Genomic DNA, 23843 nt, shown 5'->3' with positions numbered 1-23843 from the left:
AACGAAATTAACAAACACCACAGAACTGACGCGCATATGGAAAAAGATGCACACGACTAAGCTATATAATTTCATAAATCGTTAACAAAGCCAAAACTTAGGTTTACATTACGTAGGGTACTTAAATTATACAATATTCCATCTGAGTCATCTGATATTTGAGTATTTGTTGCCGAATGATGTATATAGTTTATTGAATGAGCTGACGGTGAGGGATGTGCGGATATAACTAGGAAGAGTGTTTCAGAGTGAGATTGCTCTACTTACGAAATTTCTCTGAGATCTGGTAGTCTTACACGCTCTTTTAGTCAGATTTTCACTGTTTCTTAGCGGGAGTTGGTATCAGCCGCACGTGTTCGGGGTAGCAAACTTGTAGGTGTGGACGGAATCGTCAGTTCAAGAGTTTGTAGAGAGTCACAGTTGTGTGAAACTTGCGTCGGTACTAGATGACGGTATTGATAATTCGGTGTAGAGACTTTCGTATGAAGGATACGGTGGCCCGAAGTGGCCACTAAATATTGGTGGTTTGGTATTGAACGGATTCCACAGTCCTTTGGTCGCGTTTGGTAAGACCAGACCAGACAATGTCTGCATACTCGAAGTTTGTATAGTCTGTATGTATAGTCTGAGGAGTAGGTCTTTCATTAAAATGTGTAAATTGCCATTACCTACTCTGACTCTCCCATATTAGCCATGCTGCCACAAATGTCAGTTTTAAGTGTTATGTTTTATGTCATATTTCCTTGGATATAAATAGATTTGTGTGAAAGAAATCGTCAATACGCATTGTCAAACGCGGCGGACGGGGGGGGGGGTGGGGGTGTGCTCGCACCAACTTTCATTTCTGAATGACGTATGCTAGGACTACCAAATTTTGTGACTTTTTATTGAATTGATTGGCCACAAATTTATAATGATGATATACATCTTCCTCAAAATGTTACTAAGTTCAGCTTAAACAATAAGGTTTCATGGGTTTCTTGCTAGACCACACTTGTTTTTCTGCATCATGAACACTCACTCTCTTCCATAGCTTAGTCATTCGTAGGGGCAGCATACATGTAGCGTTCAGTCCGGCCATGTTGACATCATTAACACTTTTTTTAAATGTATTGCAACATCTTAAACTATATTAGCTATGTATAATCTTGATGTATATCATCAACATTCATGATGTATTATGTATTATTTATAGTAATCTGATGACGTCATTGATCTAAATGAAAGATGGTGGGCCTTAACATCACCGAAAGTGTAAGCAGGCTATTGTAACTCAAATGCCGTCACTACCTTCCATTCATATCACGTAAAACATTAATATAAACCTTAAATTTCTTCTTTATCGCTTTTTGGGGTTATCGTGTTTTGGGCTTATATGTTGGGAAATATTTTCAGGTGACAGTGGGTAAGTGTTAAGATTATGCAAATATAGTGTAAATATTACTGACATGCAATTAAGAGCCTGGGGAAGAAGTTCGACAAATCGCTAGGAGACCAGAATAACAACGAAGAATTCAGGCAACAAGTCAAAAAGGGCCTGCAAGCAATTGAGGAAAGTAAACTACCGGTTAAGTTTAAGGTCTGGTGCTACCAATATGGTCTCTTGCCCAGGATAACGTGGCCAATGACGATGTACGACATCCCACTTACAACTATAGAAGCGGTGGAAAGGAAGATCAGTAAACAACTCAGGAAATGGATGGGCCTCCCACCGAGCTTAAGCAAGATCGGTTTGTACTGCAGAACCTCAAGGCTGCAACTCCCATTGACATCAGTAGTGGAGGAGTACAAAGTCTGCAAAGCAAGAGCTGCAATGTCCCTGGAAGGAAGTAGAGATGAAAGAGTCAGCCAGGCAGGAATAGAGATGAGAACAGGAAGGAAGTGGGCCGTGGGGAAATCAGTTGAAGAAGCGAGAAGTAACCTGAGACATCGAGAAATAGTAGGAGTGGTGGCACAGGGAAGATTGGGACTGGGTGCCAGTAGAACAGTGAACCAGAGATGGTGCACCGCAGGACCGAGAGAAAGAAGGGAAATGGTCCAGAGTGAGATTATAAGGAAGGAGGAGGAGTATAGAAGAGCACAGGCAGTGAGTCAAGGATATCAGGGTGCATGGACGAGATGGGAAGGAATAAAGGACAGAAGGGTAATGTGGAACGAGTTATACAGATGGAAGCCCCTGAGAACCCAGTTCCTCATCAAAGCTGTGTACGACTTACTCCCCACTCCAGCAAACAAGAAAAGATGGGGCGTGGAGGAAGAAGAAAACTGTGGTCTGTGTGGGAAAAGAGGGACGCTGAGCCACATCCTCTCAGGGTGCCCAGTGGCCTTGAGCCAAGGAAGATACCGGTGGAGGCACGACAAAGTGCTGAGGGTGTTAGCAGTAGCCCTGGAGGAAGAGAGTGTGAAGAAAAGACAACGTAGCAGAAAGGGACCACAGTTCATAGGATTTGTGAAGGAGGGAGAAGCAAAGAATGGACCAAAGAGAAAGATAGAGGAAGGAGGCATATTTGCAACAGCAACTGATTGGGCCATGCAGGTTGATTTGGACAGTAAGCTGGTCTTCCAAGAAGAGATAGTGGCAACAAGGCTCAGACCGGATGTGGTCTTATGGTCCAAGCATACAAAACAGGTGATACTGATAGAACTGACAGTCCCCTGGGAAGAGAGACCAGAGGAGGCATACGAGAGAAAAGCATTGAAATACCAGGAGTTGCTACACATGTGCAAAGAAAGAGGGTGGAAAGCAAGTTGCTACCCTGTGGAGATAGGTACGAGAGGGTTCATCTGCCAATCCATGTGGAGGGCACTAGGTGTCACAGGAGTGAAGGGTAAGAGAAGGAGGGAAGTAACAAAAAAGCTAGCAGAAGAGGCGGAGAAGGCGTCCCGCTGGCTGTGGTTTAGGAGTGGAGACAAACAGTGGAAGAATCTCGGCTAGCAGTACCTGGCCAGTACTGCTGCCCCGCCTCCCGGAGGAGGTACTGCTGAAGGGGGCGAAACCACCAGTGAAGGGAGGAAGCAGCTGAAGAAGCCGAGAGGCAGTTGTGACATCACACTGTATTACGTAAGCTAATGAAATCTAAAGAATCGTTGATTAACCTAAGGGTTTATGGAAAAACATGGGAAATCATAAAGAAACCCAGAGATTCACAAAGAAGAACAAGAAATTGTCGAAAAACCTTGAGAGTCACGGATAATCGTGGAGAAACCCAGAGAATCATGGAGGAATCTAGACATCCATGGCGGAACCTAGACATTGATGTAGAAACATGGAGAATAATGAAGAATTACAGAATAATCTGGGAATTCGTGGTGATCGTGCATGATCCTAAAGAGAAGCATGGAGAGTCGTAGTGAAAAGTAGAAAATAAACCTTAAGTCATTGAAAAAAACTTAGAGAATCAAGGAGAAACCTAAGGCGAATCATAGAAAATCCTGTATCACCATTCAGAAACCTGGAGAATTATGGGGAAACAAAGAGATTCTCGGAGAAACCTGAACATCAATGTAGAAACATGAAGATGCATGTAGATTTATGGAACATCTGGAAAAAAATGGCTGATTCGTTGAAAACCTGGACATCCACGTAGAAACCTGAAGAATCATGTAGAATTGTAGAGAAACTTGGGAATTTGGGGAGAAACTGGACATTTAGGGAGAAACCTAAACATTTATGAAGGAACACGGCGAATCATGGATAATCGTGAAATATCCTAGAGCTTATGGAAAACGTTTGGAATCGTTGAAAAATTCTGGAGAAGTATGTAGAATCATGTTGAAATCTGGAGAATTCTGGAGAAACCATGAGATTCCTGGGATCTATTTCAATCTCCCAGACATAAACTAGGACGACCAGTCAGTGAACCCAAACGCACATGTTGGTATACTTTCGGGTCACTTTTTGGAGATGATGAATGACATTGGTTTAAACCAAGCAGTTAAACAAATTAATTACACGTGGTAACAAACATTTTCAACATTTTCCTAACTACTAATCCATCGTTGATCGACAACTGTACTATCATAACTGGAATTGGGGAACCCGACAGAAAGCCTGCCATAACAACTAATACTAAAACAATCAAAACCACGAACCTATGAAGTAAGGCAGATGAAACTGCCAACTGAACTTGATATAGTCAGTTACCAATAGGAAGAACGACATTTTACTGTAGACGAACTCTACTGTGAATTTGTGGATAAGATCAAATAAGAAATGGAAAAACATATGTCCCAACCAAGACTATAAACAGCAATAACTCATCATATTGGATAAATAGCAAAGTAAGAAGACTACAGGGAAAAATCAACGAGCCTACAACTGGTACCGCAACAAACGAAATGAAAACTCCTTAAATAAGTCCCGTGCTATACGAATGAAAACTAGGAAGACAACTAGACCGGTACAATATGTAAAATCCATGTGCACTTCTTCTCCCAAGAAGTTTTGGTCTCATATAAAACACCTTAAAACAAGGAAAATGGCATCCCCAGCCCTAAGCACAAACTTGAATCTAGCAACATGGATAAGTCATATCTACTAAACTCCCAATTTAGCTCAGTATTTACGAAAGAGAATGCCAACCATGCCAGATTGAGCACAACTGTCTATGGTATCCTGAAACTACTAAACGGGTTAAACCCAAACAAAGCCGCTGACCCAGATGATGTACCAGATGAGCTTATATATTGAAATTAACTCCGTTGGCCCAGATGGTGTATCAGCTAAAATGCTAAAATGAACTGCTGAAGCGCTCGATTTTAACCAACCAACCAACCAACCAACAAACAAACAAACAAACAGACAGACAAACAACTCATTCTGACATAAAATGATTTTGCTAGTTCACTTGACTCAAAATCTCAAACTGACATGATAATAACAGATTTTGCTAAAGCCTTTGATGCGGTACTGTATACTCGGTTTGTTTTAAAACTACAAAAGTACAGCATCAGAGGTAGGCTCCTCATATGTGTAACAAACTTTCTAAATATTGGCAAACAGAAGGTAGTGGTTCGGGGAGGGGACACTCAGAATGGACAAGAGTGGACTCAGGCGTGCAATAAGGCACTGCAATGGGTCATCTCTAGTCTCTCATTTTTATAAATGACCTGGCTAATAGCCTCAATTCCAATATTCGATTTTTTTGGCAGATGACTGTATAATCTATAGAGAACTAAATAGTGAACGTGGTCACTCTCTTCTCCGGGCTGATACTCACACACTAGATAGTTAGTTAAAGAAAATGCATATATGAGTCTGGTCAGACTACATATTGGATGTGCAAGAGGTGCAAGGGATCCTTACCACAAGGACCACATCGCCAAAATAGAGGTAGTCCAAAAAAACAGGTTTGTTTCCAACACATACGTATATTCAAACACTAACCGAATCAATCCACCCAATTAGTTTCTGATTTAGGTTGGGCACTCTACAGAACAGATGAAAAACAAATAGACGCGCAATATTACAAAAAGCGGGACATGGCCTCCTGGCCCTGCCGGCGGATACATACTTGCAGCTGAACCCACGCCAATCTCGCCACAATCAATCGAATTTTTTTTTAAACCATCCCCTTCCACAAAGACAGCTACCAATTTTTGTATTCCCACTGCCACAGATTGGAACTATCACCATAGTCATTAACACAGGAACTGAATCTGGAAAAGTTCCGAGGGGACGTCGGAAACCATATGAGGAAGCGCCAATAAGTGCGCTACTACCCCTGAACGTTTTACCTCAACCAAGCGATGTTGTTCAGTATACCTAACAAGAACAAGAGAAACGTGGTTAAACCTAGATAAACGCGGCGAATCAAAGAGGAACATGGAGAATCATAAAGAAAACAAGGCATTCATATAGACACGTGGAGAACCTCGGATAAACTTGGAGAACTAGTTATAAACCTGTAAAATTGATGAGAAACCTGAAATTCATGGAAAACATGGGATTCGTGAGAAATCTAGAAAATCATGTAGAAACCTGTAGAATCGGTGCGAAATCTGGAGATTTAGAAAGAAACACGGAGATTCATGAAACAACATAATGACAAAATATTGAGAATCACAGAGAAAGCTAAACATTTATAGAAAGATGAGGAGAATCTTGGATGAACCTGGATAATATTTGCTAAACGTAGAGGCTTATGGAGAAATCTTGACAATTATCTTAGAAACATCTATTAGTATGTCAGTTATAGAAGCTGGGGGTAGATCGTCATCCTAGTATTTGGTACTTCGAGTTTGAGACGTAGCTTTCTGGATGTGTTATTGTTATGATTTTCGTGGAGACCTCTATGAGTAGGAAGGAAGTGTTGTAAGTTTTAGCCCTCTGGTGCATTGTTGGGAACTGCATTTGATCTTTTTATGCAAACTTTGATGGATGGCAACTGGAAAAGTGGGTATGGGATTTTTATGATGGAGTTGAAAACATACTAAAGCCATATAAATATCTGGAGGTTACAGTTAGCTATACTAGTTTTTGTATTTGTATTAAATTGTATACCGTTTGCAAATGTTCATCATCATCATCAGTCGACGAGCTTTCGCTACGACGGGGTTATACCGCCCCTTACGGGGTGATATACCCTTTCGTTGGCTGTCATACAGACGGGGATGCGCCAGTTCTCCCGTCCGGGTGAATGGTGTAAATCACCGAGTGGCTGATACGAGACGGAGGTTCGCCAAGCCTCCATCCGGGTTATTTGTAGTGAATCACCAACTCCAGACAGAAGGAATTGGACCATCGCACACCGGGGCATGCCCCTACTCTTTTTCGAAGGATGTGGTGGGTTCTTCTACGTGCGCGGGGTGTGGCTCTCCCCAAACACGGGACCTCCATTTAACGTCCTATCCGAGGGACGTCCCTAACCCTAGATGAGCTAGATACTTATTTACACCTGAGTGAAGTGAGGAAAGTCGTGTCAAGTGCCTTTCCCAAGGGCACAACGTCGGGACGCAAGTTCGGATCGCGGACATGTCTCTGGGCATAACCTGGGATTAGATCCCGGGTCTCATTGTTTGACAGCCGCGCGCTCTACCAACTGCGCCACATGACGCCACATGCAAATGTTATTGGCTTTGGTTTGATCATATATAATTATCCTACTTTTTTGCTTAATGAAACTTGCTTAAGTTTGTCATTGTCTGATATTGTGTAGTTTTTTTGTGTGCTTGAGTGCATGCACTTCGACTATGTTATTGTCTTTGGTCTTTGTTATTGTATTTCTAATAAAAACAGTTTGTATGAATGTAACATGTTTTACGTGTCAAGAAGAATGTAAACAAGAGGTAGAAATAAAATACATCATGTTAATAATAGTAAGTTACAGAAATAACAATAAGAGTCCAAAGTGAAGTAATTCCATACAGGGCACTAACAAGTAAACCCGGGAAAGTTGATACCTGGCTTGGTGGCAATATGGGGATAGTGGATTCCCAAATGCAAGTAACGACCGACTTTGGCCTCAAGATAAGCTGGGCAATGACACTACGTACATGCTGACTAAAACAAAGAATACACAGGCTTGGCATTGAAAACCTGCAGAATAGGATAAAACAAGCTAAGCTATTGCAAACCTGTAAAAAGAAAAAAAAAATGTTTTGCTGTTTTGTAAAATGCTGTCTTAACATGTTCGAATGGGACAAAAACACCTGTGCAAGTTTAACACTTTCTAGACTGGACTTTTTGGGGATTCTTGGGACAGGGGGAGGTGCTCATTCGTCCCCTGATAACTTCCAAACACTATGGTGTACGGTAACTATATTTGTAGGGGTTGTGTATTTGTAAATCCTAATCACTCCTGTAATTTAAGGATCTTTATGTATTTTGACTTAATTATCTTACGACTTATGTCACAGTAGAAGCCCTTCTTTTATGACTTTCCCTGGGTAAGAAAATCTTCCCCTTAAGAATGCAAAATACTGGTTCTAAGTCTAATAAGAGTAACAGTTTTCTACCGCAGTATTGTGCAGCAGTGTTCTACCGCAGTATTGTGCAGCAAGGTAGTTAAAGGATTAATGACATATAATACTTGCCACAAAAATAAATGTTCCTGTAGTTCCAAAGATTTCAGCCTGCGTGCACTTCACAACTGGCCTGCGTACCGATCGGAGGGTCATGGATGAGGTTCCCCGACTTATGCTTTAATCAATTTATGTGATGCTTTTCTAGTAACGTACTGTTAATGTTCTTTACTGACTACGCAGTTTGTCCTATTGGTCCCATTTGTATCAAGCAGAGTTCGCCTAAATGTAAGTTTCCATGTTGCTCAATGCTGCTGTTGATGATAGGTCTATCAGACGACACATACCCGGTAGAACTCCGAGTGAAATTAAAGTTCCCACCAGAGGTTCTTGATACCAATGTAGGGCCCCTTTTAACATTCCCTTACATCAGGGAAATATCTACCCAGTGCCAGCTGCCTGCTGCCAGACCTTTGAAATGCATCGATAACGGAATTCTATTATTAACCACCAGTAAGTATGTTATTTTTCATTAATGATGTAATTTAGATATATGCGTCGATGAAGGTTAGACATTCATGCAATAAGATACGTCAAAAGACAGTTACGCAAGATACTGAATAACATTTTGAAAGGGAAGTTTAAGGCAGCATCCGCTATCTTTCTACCTGATCATGTGTGCAGTTTAGCTTTATAAATGTGCAAGATTTCGTAACGCGGTGGATATTAGTCCGAATTTAATAGTCTTGTAACTTAGAGTAACGTCTGGCGAATAAAACTCCAATCTTCCAAATTGTTTGTAATAATACGCAAGTCTTCCCCAGTAAATCATAACTATACTATAGCTAATAGCTGGTTCAGACTTTCCATATCAGGACGTAGGTCGACCTGTAAGTTATAGTCTTAACTGTAATCACCATGTTTACAGGATAGAATCAGTGTGCAATTAAATCCTTGTTATGATAAAAATATGTGTGGTTTATACGTCCCCGTAGATGTAAAACTCAATCCATACACATTTTGTCGTTTACATTGAGATTTCCTTTTTAAATGTTTACGCCATCATTAACCAATTCACATATCTTAATCAGTGCAACTTTTCATTCCCGCTAAATCACTTCCTTCAGCACACCAGTTCTAACTTGCTAACTGTGGATTCAAAAAAATAGCAATATTCCTTCGTGTTCCTTGTAGCGGTACTTAAGTCAAAATGCCCTCGTCTTAAATGAATGAGCTCTAGCTTTTCGTCAATGCATTTACTCAAATCTGTTTGGTCCAATGTCAAATGTTTTCTCTATTGGTATATTGTATCTGATTTCGATGTTTTGAATCAGTACCGACGTCCTTATCTATGCTTATTTTTAGGTTGAGGATACTGACACTTTGGAATAGGGGTAAGGACATTATTGCATTAGGGGTACAGATACTTTTGCACTAGGGTACGGACACCGTTTTGAACAGGGTAACGATAAATTGGGGCTCGGAGACTTTGGGATTCGGTACGGATATTATTGCTTTGGGAATACAGACACTTTTAAATGGGGTACGGAATCATTTGAATGGGTTACATGCACTTGTAAATTGTGATACATACACTTTTGAATTGGGGTACGAATACTTTTGCATTGGGGGTACGGACACTTTTGCATTGGGGCACGGACACTCATGGATGGAGCAGGGACACTTAATGAGGGGAGCAGGGAAATTTTTGAACGGGGTGCGGACAAATTTGCATCAGTTTGCACCAGCGCCCTTTCATCTGGTAAGGGCGCTGGTGGCTACCTAATCGAAGACCATGCCGCCTCCATGGCAGTGCTGGTCCTCATGTCAAGATAAGTAAACTGTATTGCCCTCATTACCGAACTTCCCACACCCAGCCCAACTACATCTCACTGATGTTGAGTTGATACTTATCAAACTCCCATAGTAACTGTGACATCTTCTTACTCAGTCTCAAAGTTCTTACAATCAAGGGTCCAATGTTAGTTTCACTTTTGGCACACAGAACCCGGCATATCGGGGTCCTAACTTCCTGTTGGCATTCGTTATGGTCACAGTAGGATCTAGTCCACCGCCATCTTTCTTGCGCCCATGTATTTGATTTTCAGTTACTGTTCCTGTAGCGGTCTTCAGGTTTGTACAGAGTTCTTACCCAACGCCCAAAACCGTTGTTGTTGAGGGTATGACGGATCTGCTAATTGGTATCTCCCTGGTGCCATTAGCCCCACAAAGGTCACAGGTCTCCCATGCACCAGACACCTTGTAGGAACAAGCTGCTGCACCTCGACAATGTTACACAGTTCCTTGTTCTGGTGAAATGAAAGCACCAGTACCGTATTAGAAATATGGTTAGGGGTGTGTTAAAACATCGCATGGCAAGTAATTACTATAAGATCCACTCTCGTTACCACGGTCGTCTTTTGTCCCACCTTCATGAATAGCAACAGTGTGCCTGGTGCTCCATTCTCTAAGAAAGTATAAGTGCACTTATTCAAACCACTATTAGTGAATTTTGGAATATCAGAAACCTATAAACTAAAACGGTTATTAAAACATTTTTGCCAACTAAATTCTAGGAAAAGTCACCAAGTTTGGTTGTCCTATTGCACACCGTTCAGCATGATAGGACGTCAAGGTTGTCGCGGGCATTTTTATCCTCCCTCCAGTCTATGAAATGCATTTTAGAACTCAATAGGGTCCTCATACTGAGCATGTTTACACGGAGATAATTAAAAGTCAACGAGACAAGTGTGGCAATTTCACTAACTTTACCAAACTATCAACATCAAGAGGAAGCCTAAGCTCTGAAGCGGTGCTTAACCACACTGGACTACGCTTAGTTAACACTATAGAGACGATTTTACACTCTACATGTACATACAGGTGTAAACTAACCTGCTAGAATTGACGTGCTTTCCGGCACCACAGTGGCGACTGCACCGGATTATCGGTCAGGTTCCGGCCTTCATCGGCGTTTCGTCCCTTATATATGCCTGAGACGCCTCTTGACGGCAGGACGGCAGAGCGGACGTCTCCATCCTACCTCCGGCACAGCCGCCTCTACTTCTGAAGTGTCTGCTTACAGTTTTTGTCTTTCCGTCTAATCCAGATAACGAAACTGCTCTTCTCTACTTCCTCAGACGCATGTCGCACAAGCTGGGCTTGTGTCTTCCCTCGAATATGTAAGTCCCTGCCTAACCGCAGGAGTGAAGCTCCTACGAACCCACGAACTCCTATTTCAACTGGGTACAGCTGGGTTCTCCAGCCCTTCTCTCGACACTGCTGGAGTATTTCTTCAAACTTGAGCTTCTTTCTTTCGTATGCTATCTGGAGATTCTCCTCCCAGCCTACTGTCAATTCCACTATCACCACTGACTTCTGGTCCACTGACCACAGTACAAGATCTGGTATTAAGACTGTCTCAAAAATGACACTTGGGAAGTGGAGCTGATTGTCCAGATCTACTCGCATTTCCCACACTCCTCTGCAAAGTGGACCCCTTCCTATGCTATGTTGCTGCTACTGCGGGTAGGCGCTACCCCTCTGGGTTTTTGCCCTCTTCTTACGAAATGGATATGCTGCAGTGGTGCCTCAGTCCCTGCCGTCTCCTTTCTCACTTTTTCTAGGTTTCAACAATGTGTCTTTAAGTTAATGCCTTGTTATGTCTCCACGTGTAACGGCCTTGTTGTAGAGCAGTTTTGCAATGTGACAAGATGTGTTTCAGTCCGGCCTGTTCGAAAACAAACAGCTGACAGGATTCTTTGCTCTTGAACCATCGGGTGAGGTTTTGAAGGCGAGGGCTAGGGCTAGGGAGGACATAATAAAAGCGCGAAGGAGGAAACTCAATCTAGCATTCTGCTTGCTCCACAGGTCACCCTTTGTGAGCCTCCCCTCTACCGCACCTTCCCAGTTCAGCTAGATATCAGTGCCATCATGTGTTGCTTAAGATCGCTCAGGCTACTAAACTACCCACTGAATTTCTTTACAAAATGACAAAACAGAACAAGGTTACTTTCCGGAAAACATATATTAAATCCGTAATAGATAAGAATTCGTAAGTCTTAGGGGTCAATATTCGAAACTTAAAAGTTACAATATGGATGGACTCTTTAAAGTACTCCTTGTTAAATCGCCAAACTGTGGATTGCACAGCGACATCGTTTTCTATCCCGAAAATCAGCGAAGCTGCAATCGGAAATTTATGACCGATCTTCCTCTAAATGTCCACATTGATCAATCACTAATCATGAACTGCCCGCTCCAACAGAATAGATCCCCATATTATTACTTAGATTATCAAGCTGACTAAACTGTCTGCTGCACTCCTCACACGAATACGATTTCTCACCAGTGTGGTTCCGCATATGATCCTTCAGATTACACGGCCCATTGAAATGTCTGCCGCACTCATCACATTTGTACGGTTTCTCTCCTGTGTGAGTTGTTATATGCTGGTTTAGATTACACAACTGACAAACTGCCTGCTGCACTCCTCACAATTGTAATGTTTCTCGCCAGTATGAATCTTAATGTGCCTCTTTAGAGAACCAACCTCACTGATCTCTTTGTTGCACTGAATACACCTGTAAGGTTACTTTCTAAACAGTGTGAGTTCTGGTATGCCTTTCAATTTACATAGCTTTGTTTGTTGCACTCTTCACATTTCTACGGTTTCTCACCATTATGAACACTCACATACTTCCTCAGATTTTACAGCCCACTCAACTGTCTACTTGCACATATCACACCTGTGCGGCTTCTCACAAGTGTGAGTTTTCATACGCTTCTTCGGATTAATCAGCCGACTGAACTGTTTGCCACACTCTTCACAACTGTACGGTTTCTCTCCAGTGTGAGTCCGCATATGGTTCTTAACCCTCATCTGAACGATACATTTTTGCGACGAATCTGGCCGTATGGGGTCCAAACGGACCAAATTTTGCTTTGCCCCCTAAATGTATTTCTGGTGGATCTTATTGTAGTTATTGTGCATATCCTGTTTCAATAATCTATGGAGAATATTTAAACAAGTTTTGGTGTTGATGAGTAATGCTCATTATCAGAATTTATGCAGAAAATGAGGAGAACCCATATTTTCCTTTAACCCTATCTAGACTGGGGGGCTAGAAGTGCCCGCGCCAACTTTGACATCGTATAACTGCCAAACGACGTATGCTAGGACTACCAAACTTGGTAACTTTTCCTGAAATTTAGTTGGCAACAGTTCCATGATAATAGTTCAAGTCTATCATTTTTCCTGTTGCCATGGCAACGGGTTTCTGCCAGGCATTTTATTCAAAAAGTCATTTATTTAAAAACATGATATTTCTTGCTCAACCACACTAGTTTTCCAACATTTATAACATCATATGTATTAAGATGTAACTTTCATGATTTATTATTCATAATTTATGCTAATTTGATGACGTAATCGCTCATAATCCAAGATGGCGGACAAGATGATTATTTTAGGTATAAACAGACTTATTGCCTTCAAATTCGTCACTACCTGGTATTTTCTTAACCAGAAACATTCAGATTGACGTTTCCAGTCTCTTTCTTTCGTGAATTGGGGTCATAAATGGAAAAAATGTATTTAAAAAAATTGTAAATGGCCGATCCAAGATGGCGGATCCCAGGGATCGCTAACAACACATGACGTCATTCTGTGACGTCATTTTGACGCCAACGTAATCGCAATTGACGTCGTATGCCTTGGCATACCTTAAAATCAATAATACACTCTATTTTGTTTAATACCTTTCAATATTACGGGACTTTCCTATTTAGCCTTTAAAATCACATTGATGACATCGTAATTACGTCATATTACGTCATAACGTCACCAAATTTGCAGAAGTTATAAAATTGTACGTGAACATCACTCCCTACAAATTTATTGAGGATACATTTTACCGTTTGGAAGTTATGAGGAATTTCTATCAAATTCTGTGATAAACAATGCGAAAGTATCTAGAAGGATTTTTTTCTCCGACTAAAAATATTGATATGGCACACATTAAAACACGTCTGGGGTCCAAACGGACCCCATACGGTCGGATGAGGGTTAATGTCCTCGCTAATATGATTTACCATCCGGAAAAATATATTTTATCTGTACAAGGCCTACTTTTACCCAGTTCTTATAAAACAAAGTTTTTCTCTTGAAAATTATATTATGATTTCCCCAAATTACTTCATTTAGAATCTCCTCTACTAGCTCTAGTGTTTGTGGCTGCTTACATACCCCGCCACCTGCTTGGTGCCAAGCAAGGACAACAGCTCTATAGAATTTAGGTATAGTGGATATATCTGGACAATGATTTCTATATGAGAAATTCATTTTGAAAATAAAATCACCTTGTCCAAAATCTTTCAGGTAGAAATTTGGTATCAATTTCCAATGGGACATATGTCCATTACAAAATCTCCTGACCCATGAAGCCAATAGACCTTGAATCTGACATCTAACATTTACCATTTTTATGCCACCATCACAGTAATCACCAACTATACAACTTCTAGAGATTTTATCCGGTTTGCCATTCCAAAGATAGCTCCACGGTGCCTTTTCTATCTCCTTTATTGCCCATTCTGAAATATTAATGGAATTATAAATTATTTGGGACAATGCAAGTTGTTTAACAACTATTGCTTTACCATAAAGGGTTAGTTTTCTACCTGTCCACAAATTAAGGGTGTTCTTTAACTGCTCTATTTTCTTTTCCCAGTTTAAGAGCTCACATACACTTGGGTTGTGGCCAAAGTACATCCCAAGTGCTGTAATTGGTTCGTTTGTCCAATCTAAATCTAGGATCGTTTTATCACTTTTCTCCCGCACACCTATCCACATAGCCTGGGTTTTAGTTTTATTAAACTTAGTTCCTGCTACCTTGCTAAATTCAGTCATAACTTCTACAGCTTTTACTATTGAAAGTTCATTTGCTAGAATTAATGTTGTGTCATCAGCTACCTGGCTTATTTTTATTTCTTCACTACCCTCATTTTGTGGAACTACAATCCCATTTCTTTAGATTTTCTAATCTTAGTGACCATAATTTCTTTCAGTAATATAAACAGCAAGCATGATAAAGGGCAACCCTGTCTTATACCTCGGTTTAATTCTATCGGCTCTGATATCCAGCCATTATTCAATATATTGCAGCATGTATCCGTATATAGAACTTTTATCCATTCTATAAGCGTTTTGTACATAAAATCTCTATTTACAGAATCAAAGGCTTTTTTCAAAATCTAAGAATAATAAACCTCCAGTTTTTCTTTCACGTTTGGCATAAGCTATTATGTCATTAATGATTCTTATATTCTGTCCAATGAATCTTCCTTTAATATACGTTGTTTGACTTTGGTTTATAAGTTTTGGAAGTACCTTTTTCACTCTATCAGCTAAGGTAAAAGCTATAATTTTGTAGTCACAATTCAAAAGGCTTATAGGTCTCCAATTCTTTAACAGATATAGTTCTTTCTTCTTATGTAATAATTTTAGGAGAGCTGTTTTTTGTGTATAAGCTAATTTTTTTGTTTTTGATAACCCTCTAAAAAGGATTTATGGATGCACTAGGGGCCCTAATATGTCCCAAAAGTGTTTGAAAAATTCAGAAGGAAGACCATTAGGTCCTGGAGCTTTGTTATTTTTTATTTCTTTTAGAGCTTGCTCACATTCTTCTAAGGTTATTGGTTTATCTATATCATGTTTCTCATAATCTGTCAGTATATAATCTAAGGTTATATCTGATAGATATTTATCTACGCTATCAGGCTGAATATCATCTTTGCTATATAAGTCTTTAAAGAAGTTTACAGCTTCAACTAAAATTTCATGTTGATTGAAGATGTCCTTGTCTCCCTGCTTTAGCATATCAATGTTAGATTTGGTTAAGTTTTTCTTTTCTAAGTTAAGAAAAAATTTTGTGCATTTCTCCCCTTCCTTAATCCATTTTGCTCTAGACCTTATGTAGGCTCCTTTGGCCCTGGTTTCATATAATCCATCTAGCTGCAGTACTAGTTTTGCCTTTTCTAGCTTATGTTTAGCTAATAGAGCTACCTCACTATCTTCATCTTCTATAACTTTAGTTAGTGTTGTTATTGTGGTGGTCAAATCATTTTCTTTCGTTCTGCTTTTCAAAGCTCTCTTCTTACAGTAGTAAATGGAGAATTCTCTGATCCTAACATAGCACAATTCCAAAAGCAAACAGTGGGGTAAGTCAGCTTCTTCTGTTATTGTGTTATGAATTAGATCTTTAATCTCATCACAATACTGTTCTTCTCAAGAAGTTCAGTGTTTAGTTTCCAACAGTTGAGGCCTCTATCCTTTACTGTGTTATGTAATTTAACGAAAACTGCATTATGGTCAGTATTTACACTAGGTCTAATATCACATTTTCTGACTGACTCCAGCATAGATTTTGAAATTAACCAATAGTCTAATCTGCATGACACTTAATGGAAGTCATCCCTATAAGTAAACCGTCTAAGCTCTTTATTCTTTTCCCGCCAAAGGTCTAAAGATGAACAGAACTTTCTTAACGCTACTGATGACTGCTCTACATTAATCATTGTCCCTCCCTTTTTATCCTTATCACTATGGTAGACTATATTATAATCTCCTCCAGCAATTACCTCTCTAGTAGTTTCATTGCTAAGCTGTCTATTATCATCTATCCATTTAGTGAGGTTTGTTAGAAAAGTATTTCTCTCAGTTACTTTATTTGGGACATAAATGTTAACTAATGTTAAGTCTAAATCTCCAATTTGGCAGTTTTTCAGAATTTTCCTACCTTCTCGATTATCACCAAATACTTCTACATTTTCCACATTGCATTTTAGTCCGAAATAAATAGATACTTCTCTACTTTTAGTGGTTCCACAGGAGTGGAAACCCTTCTCTCCCCAATCTAATTCAAATTCAGTCTTCACCTCCGGAGTTATATGTGTTTCCTGCAGAAATATTACATCTGCTTTTTTATCTTTACAATATTTAAAATAGTCTTTCTTTTAACTTAATATCTAATTCCTTGAACATTTAGAACAAACAATAAAGATCAGCCATACTCACCAGAGATTATCCAGTTTTTGTGCATTTTTTGTCCGTTGGACATGAGCTCCATACCAGAACACAGAAAAGTCCTTAGCGTCAAATCCATAAGTCCGAAAGTCCGATAAATCCGTTCCGTTCCAAGTCATCGTCAGCGAGTGCAGACGTCAGGCACGCGCGCGTGATTAGGTGTTGTTGTCAACAGCTGTTCCACGGGCCTTCTTCTGCGTTGTTTGGGGTTGGAATCGTTGGTCGGACTCAGCCCTCTCTTCCTCGGTGTGCTGGCTGGAACCGCACGCCTCCTCGCCGCCTCCTTCATCATCCTCGTGAGCGCGTCGTCTTGCTCACTAGCGCTGGGTCCCTCCTTCTGCTGCCGGGTGGTGGGCCTAGATCGTTTGCGGCCCTTCTTGTTGTCAATTCTCGGCGGTGTTGACTTCGGGCTGCCAGGCTGGTCAGCTGGTGCCCCGGAATTGGTCTGGCTGACCTCTGTGGTGCTGTTGTTATGGCAACCCTAGTTGTTGTCTCCACATACAGTCGGAAACTCCGCTCGATGACATCTTCAGCCGATGGAGATGGTATCTCGGCTTCTTGGTGTTGAATTGTGAGGTACTGACAGTCAGGGTCACCATGTTTGTGCTCTGACACGCCGCAGTCCCTACACACGATGTAGTTGGGGCAGATCTTGCTGTAGTGTCCCTTGAGCAGACATTTCCCGCAGGTCATGTCTTCCGGTTACCTGTAGTGTTGTTCCCGGTGTTTCACAACACCTCTAAAGTTACCAAAAGTCATCTTGGCAGGCAAATGTTCGGCCGGAATGTCTATAAACACGAACCTGTTGCCGTTCTTCCACCTTGTTAGCTTTTTGTCCTCGTCCCGGTCTTTCTCGTACATGACGGCGCTTATGGGGGTTACACCCGAAGCGTTCCAGGGATTTCACGATGTCGCGGTCGTCTGCAGACAAAGGAATCCCCTTGATGGTGAGTCTTGTCGTGGGGGTGGTGTTCTCTCCCTGGCCATCAACGATGAAGGGGTTGTAGTCATAGAGCGGGATCATGCGCCCTCTAAGAGTGAGCCCTTCAGCGAGGAGGGCCGTCCTTGCCGCCCTTGGCATAGAGCCGCCATAGCCCTCAATCTTCCCTAATCTTCTATATTCTGAACAATAACAATAATACTAAACGTTCTGTCTTAGGAATATTTTAATTTCTCATTTAGATTATTTCTACGAACGAAAATAGGTCAAAAAATACTTTTTTAAACACTCAAACACCCGTAATTCAAATTTTCCGCCGTATAAAAAAAATCCCTAAGACAGAAGCCTGGGGACATTGGCTCTCGATTCTTTAAGCCCTCGATAGGTGAGTTTGAACGCAGATTGCTCCGGTTTTTGACATGCCTCACGGATAGGGGTGGAGATACTTGATGCCGGCGTAAAAAAGTCCTGCAACATTCAAAGTCATCAACAATATTGCCAGTAGCTTAGTTCTGTATCCGTATCTATATACATGTAGTCGGTACAACCGCTATGAGGCGTAACACACCAGGTTCGCAGGCACGCGCCTCAGCAGCAGCTGGTTATATTACAACGAACGGTCTGTTACACCTAGTCTATGCATATCTGACTGAAATCGTTCTTTAAAGCTACTTAGTGAGGAAGCTCCTACAGTACTTGATGACAACGAATTCCATTCTACTATGGTTCTCGGAAAATACGAATTTTGAACGCATCAATCCTTGGCGGATAACCCTGGTATTTAAAAGTATGACTATTTCTAGTCCTCTTCTGAGCTGGCATCAGATGCTTTTCTATTCAAGCGACATCCATTGCAGATCTGCTTTCATTTTGGTGACACGAGCACCCCTGTCATAGCTGTTCGCGCAGAATCTGTCAGCTTTGTTCTGCACCCTCTCCAGTTTATCTCTATCCTTCTTTGTGTATTGATCCCAAACTGTTGCAGCATATTCAAGGTTTGGTCTTACTAGAGACGTGTATGCAAGTGATTTTACCTTTGCTGGGCATGCCCACAAACTACCTTTTATCATTCTCAATGTCTGTTCAGCCTTAGTTGTTAATATGAGTGCTCCACTTCAGCCCAGTTGTTAAAGTAACGCCTAGGTATGGGTGGTTCTTTGCTGTTGCTAGAGCATGTCCACAGAACTGGTAGGTAGTTATAATCGGGGTTCGTTTGTTTGTTATGTGAATGATGTAACATTTTTCTGGATCAAACTGTATGAGCCATATGCTTTGGCATTCTTCGAGTGTGTTCAAATCTTCTTGCAAAAGCTGTGAATCACTCAGTCTAAACAACTCTATATATAACATAGTTACATGCTCCATGTCCACAACAAAATGTCAGGAAAGATATACTGTCCAGAATATAGTTATAATTTGTGATTAAGTGTTTTTTCTAATGCAAGGGACTTAAGACAAAGGGGCGTTTTGGCGGGGATTTACAGTGGAAACCTGCAAATGACCGCACGTTCTATTCGAATACGTCACTTCGAACATAATAGAATGTTGTTTGAATTCTAAAAAAATGTATGAAACCTTTGTGCCATTTTTGACCATCGTGCTTTCTCAACATTATCGATGTGAGTCCTCATGTGCCTTTTCAGTTATCCCATCAAACTAAACTGACTGTTACACTTCTCTCATTGATAGAGCTTATCACCAGTGTGAACCCTTAAAAGTGTCGTTGGATAATCCAGCTGACTGAACCTTTTTTTTTTGCAATTTTCATACAATTAAAGTTTTTTACCAGTGTTAGTTTTGAGTTTTAACGCATGTCATGTTTTTAGCATCTCCCAGTCAACACTCTTCAAGAAGTCTTTTTACGTGTCATCAGAGGAGAATCGATGTGGATTACAACAGGGGATCTATCCATATGCTTCTACGCACCAAAGAGCGATGGAATTATATGCTCTAAGGAAGAAATTTACTTCACAAGTTTGCATCACCAATAAGAAGGGAAGGCGGCAGTAGAGAACAAAGGGATTCCACGGAAATCCAGCTTCAGAGCAACCAAAGAAGCCGTCTCGACGACCAAGCCTATATCACCTTACACATGGCAAGTGTTAACATCCTCCCATTTACACTTATGTTTGTGTGTTCGTTTGAACACCACAAATTCGCAAATCTCGCTGAATCTCAGCTAAGCGTGCATTTCACCGAGCTTACTAGAGGTCAACACAGCCAAACATGCTCTGGAAGCAGATGCTGTCATATTCATCGAGAACACTCAGTGCCCTTCGGACAAACACTTTCAAACCAACTTATGATGTAAAGAAAGCTATCATAGACTGTGAAATCAAGAAATCTCTTCATACAAGAGGGTGTAGAGGGGGCCGAAACGTGATACGTCATATCCCTAGCCTTGTTACAGAAAGGCAAATTAAGCATTCGTCGCACTACAATACAGGCATCTGGCAAAGAAAACCATGTCATGTTATTGTTGATGTGAAGAAAGAAAGTAAAGATGTCGTCCAAGATTCAGCACCATCTGTACTTCCGTGTAACCCACGATCTCTGGTTAATAAGTTGAAGGAGTATCAGGCTATTATGCAAGACACAATGTGGACGTCGGGGTTGTTTCCGAAGGTTGGATTTTACAATACATGCCAGAAAGCTGCTTCTCCATCGATGGATACACCCTGTTTTCGAAGTGTCTGTCGGACTCTATCCCCTTAGAGATGAGGGGGGGGGGCGCAGTAAATGTAAATAGCCACAGAACCTCTGTCAGGCATGTTAGTTCCCCCGGAACTCGAGTGTACGTGGGTGTCGATTCGTCCAACACGTCTGCCAAGAGGTGTGTCTGAAGTTGTGATATGTGCGGTCTACATCCCACCAGCATCACCCCACCAGAAACTTCTTCTGAACCATCTCATCACTGGAACTGATACTGTAAGGACACGTTATCCAGAAGCCAAGTTGATAATTTGAGGAGATTTCAACCGCGTGGAAACAAGCCAGCTGTGCAATGGAAATGACCTGAAGCAAGTTGTCCGGGCACCCACAAGAGGACAAGCAACTCCCGCCCTTACTATATCAGACTTGGCAACATACTACAAACCAGACGAGATACTTAGCCCTATAGGGATGAGTGATCACAACACGGTATTGTGGAACCCAACGATCGAAAAGAGGAAATACAGTTCTGTGACAAGAACAGCTCGTCCCCTGCCTGATTCAGGAATACGTGCATTAGGGCAATGGATTTGCTCCCATTACTGGGGAGAGGTCATTGTTGCTCCAACCTGTGAAGACAAGACTGCTGCGCTTTACATTACAATAGAAACAACCATCAATTTCCAACAAAACATGTGAGGATGTCCATTGGGACAAGCTGTGGCTGAAGATCAAGAACATGATCCGTAAAAGACAAAAAGGCGTTTTCACATCAAAGATACATACTTTGGAGACAGCTGCGTAACAAGGCAACACAAACTAATAAAGCCAGAAAAGAATTCTACCGGGACAGAATTCAACCCAGCGGTATGGTACAGGGAAATAAAATCGATCCTGAATCTTCAGAGATCAAAACTGACGATGAACATCCCCGAATGTGCGGACGCAGATGACACCTACATAGCAACCCATGTAAATTAACAGTTTGCGGAAGTGGCCAAAGGTCAGCCGTACCTTGATCGTACTCAATCTGCGTTAAGTATGTACTTTTAGCACTCGGCGCTGCCGATGTGCCACCGCTTCAATGGTGAATAAAGTTTCAAAGTACTCAACTACCAGCGTACCGACTCTTTAAGATCCCACCAGAAGTACCACCATGGGACGTCTACAACAGTTTGCGCAAGCTGAAATCTGGCAAGGCAGCGGGGCCGGACCAACTGAACACCAGAATACTGAAGGAATCTGCCTATGAACTTAGCAAACCTGTCACAGACATCATAAACACATCCCTCAGAGAAGGTCGTGTACCTCAGATTTGGAACGATGCAACAGTGGTCCCTCTTCCAAAATCTCACCCACCAACGATCGACAAACTGCGACTTGTGTCACTCACATCTCAACTTGCTGACGTGGCAGAGTCTTTTTTATCGAAATGGTTGATCGCCGACATCAGAACATCATTGGGATGCCAAAAGGGGCAATCTACGGCACACTACCTTGTGAGCCTTGTCAACTTTCTGTGCCGAGAATCTGCGAGACGTGACCACAATGGTTTTCACCGACTTTTCGAAGGCGTTTGATAGTATCGATCACACAGTAGCCATACAGAAACTGATCAACGTAGGAGCAAGGAGTACACGTATCCCCTGGATTTGTGACCTCTTAACACAACGTCAGAGAGTCAACTATTCGATTGGGAAACTCTCACGTGTTCAGTCCCACAATGCAAACTCGTGGGTCCATTGATATTCCTGGTCGTGTTTGATGACGCTATGAGACATGCAACATCTGAACGATGGAAATACGTCGATCATTTATGGCTGGCCGAGTCAAGGAGATGTACCACACCGTCGACAATGCAGATGGAGTTAGACTGTTTTAATCTAATTTAAACTCGCCCATCCCATATATAATAAGGTTAATGAACGATGGAATACATGTAAGATGCACATGTTTATATGTTATAGAATTCTTTTAGGTCTTAGTAGAATATGTTCCGTAAAATCTCTTGTCGTTTATCTCCTCTTCACCATATGCCTCGTTGGTGCTCTGCCTGATAAGTCAGTCAATGTATGCACATAATAGATTTTTATTTGTATTATATTTTAATGTGCATCAGGACTTTTGTTAACGCATAAATCAAGACCTTTGTGACGTTCTACGTCAAGCTTGTAAGTAAAATGTAACGTTTAAAAGATTCTAATGTGTAAGACTTTTGTGATGTTTTATGTCAGATTTGTAAGTAATGCGTAATTCAGCCCCGCTGGGGCTGCAATGTGTTGACGAAATAAACCATTCATCATCATCATCATCGGGCACATGGTCTATGTCTAAATTTAGTAATTTGTAACGGAGACCTTCTCTCAAGACCCTGTCGAAAGCTTTTTTAAAGGCGTTTTTTGGTGTTAGTGTATTTACATATCAATGTGTCGATAACGAAGATGTTGTCGCTAGAAATCATTTCTGAATGCAGTCTGATTTTGTTGCAATGAGACTGTGTTCATCTGAATATTTTGTAAGACGCTTATTAATTACCGTTGTGGATAATCTAGCAGATGACTTAAGGAAATTCCAATGTATAATATTTGAGTCATCTTTTGGACCACCTTAATGTATCGGCACAATAAATTACAATGTATTCTATACTATGACTGGAAAGTCTCGACAAAAGCAAGCATATGGTTATGATTTTCTTCAGGGTATGTATATACGTTGTTTCTTCGTCTGTATTTTTTGGTCGGCCGTTACCAGCGAGAGCTGCCTAGACTTACCCAGTGTAATGACTCGTCTTCATTGTCAATGGAAACAATACAAATACAATGTGGCTTTCACATTATTGGTTAGAAAATCAATCCGATAAGATGATTAAATTATAATAAATTTGTAAGTTTATTTGCTGCACAATTTAGCATTTCGTTCAGTATAAGGTCGCTTCCTGATGCTTTGCTTTTCTTTAATTTGGAGATAGCTTGTGTAGTTTCGTTTTGTTGGATCCCAGAATCTAATAGGCTGTAATTTGCAGGTCTGTTTTTTAATATCACCAATTTGATTCGAATCTACATCTGAAAGGTGTTTTCAGTTTCCGAGGCTTTGGGTTTGTATTAATTTTGTTCCATATAATACTTGGAAGGATGTACGGAGTATTTGTTTGTCAATTTTTTCTTCTGTTGGAGTAGGATCTTCTGTTTTCAATTGCTTTACATT

At 41.0% G+C, this 23843-nt stretch overlaps 2 long non-coding RNA genes across 2 annotated transcripts in view; one reads left to right on the top strand and one right to left on the bottom strand.

Moving 5' to 3' along the window:
- LOC136435815 (uncharacterized) overlaps positions 1-23470 on the top strand; it is a 33138-nt gene extending 9668 nt beyond the window's left edge. Inside the window, exon 2 of the long non-coding RNA XR_010755940.1 lies at positions 19814-23470. This is a non-coding gene — a long non-coding RNA (uncharacterized lncRNA). The remainder of the gene's footprint in view (positions 1-19813) is intronic.
- On the bottom strand, positions 11971-18133 carry LOC136435816 (uncharacterized). Its single transcript, XR_010755941.1, has 2 exons — positions 17039-18133; positions 11971-14556 (listed from the first exon to the last, which is right to left on the bottom strand). It is a non-coding gene; the product is annotated as an uncharacterized lncRNA (long non-coding RNA).
- Positions 23471-23843: the final 373 nt, after the last annotated feature.

The sequence above is a fragment of the Branchiostoma lanceolatum genome, chromosome 5 (genome assembly GCF_035083965.1).
Source record: "Branchiostoma lanceolatum isolate klBraLanc5 chromosome 5, klBraLanc5.hap2, whole genome shotgun sequence".
Taxonomy (NCBI): Eukaryota; Metazoa; Chordata; class Leptocardii; order Amphioxiformes; family Branchiostomatidae; genus Branchiostoma; species Branchiostoma lanceolatum.
The sequence above is the reverse complement of the archived record's forward strand: the minus strand, read 5'-3'. Positions and strand labels throughout refer to the sequence as shown.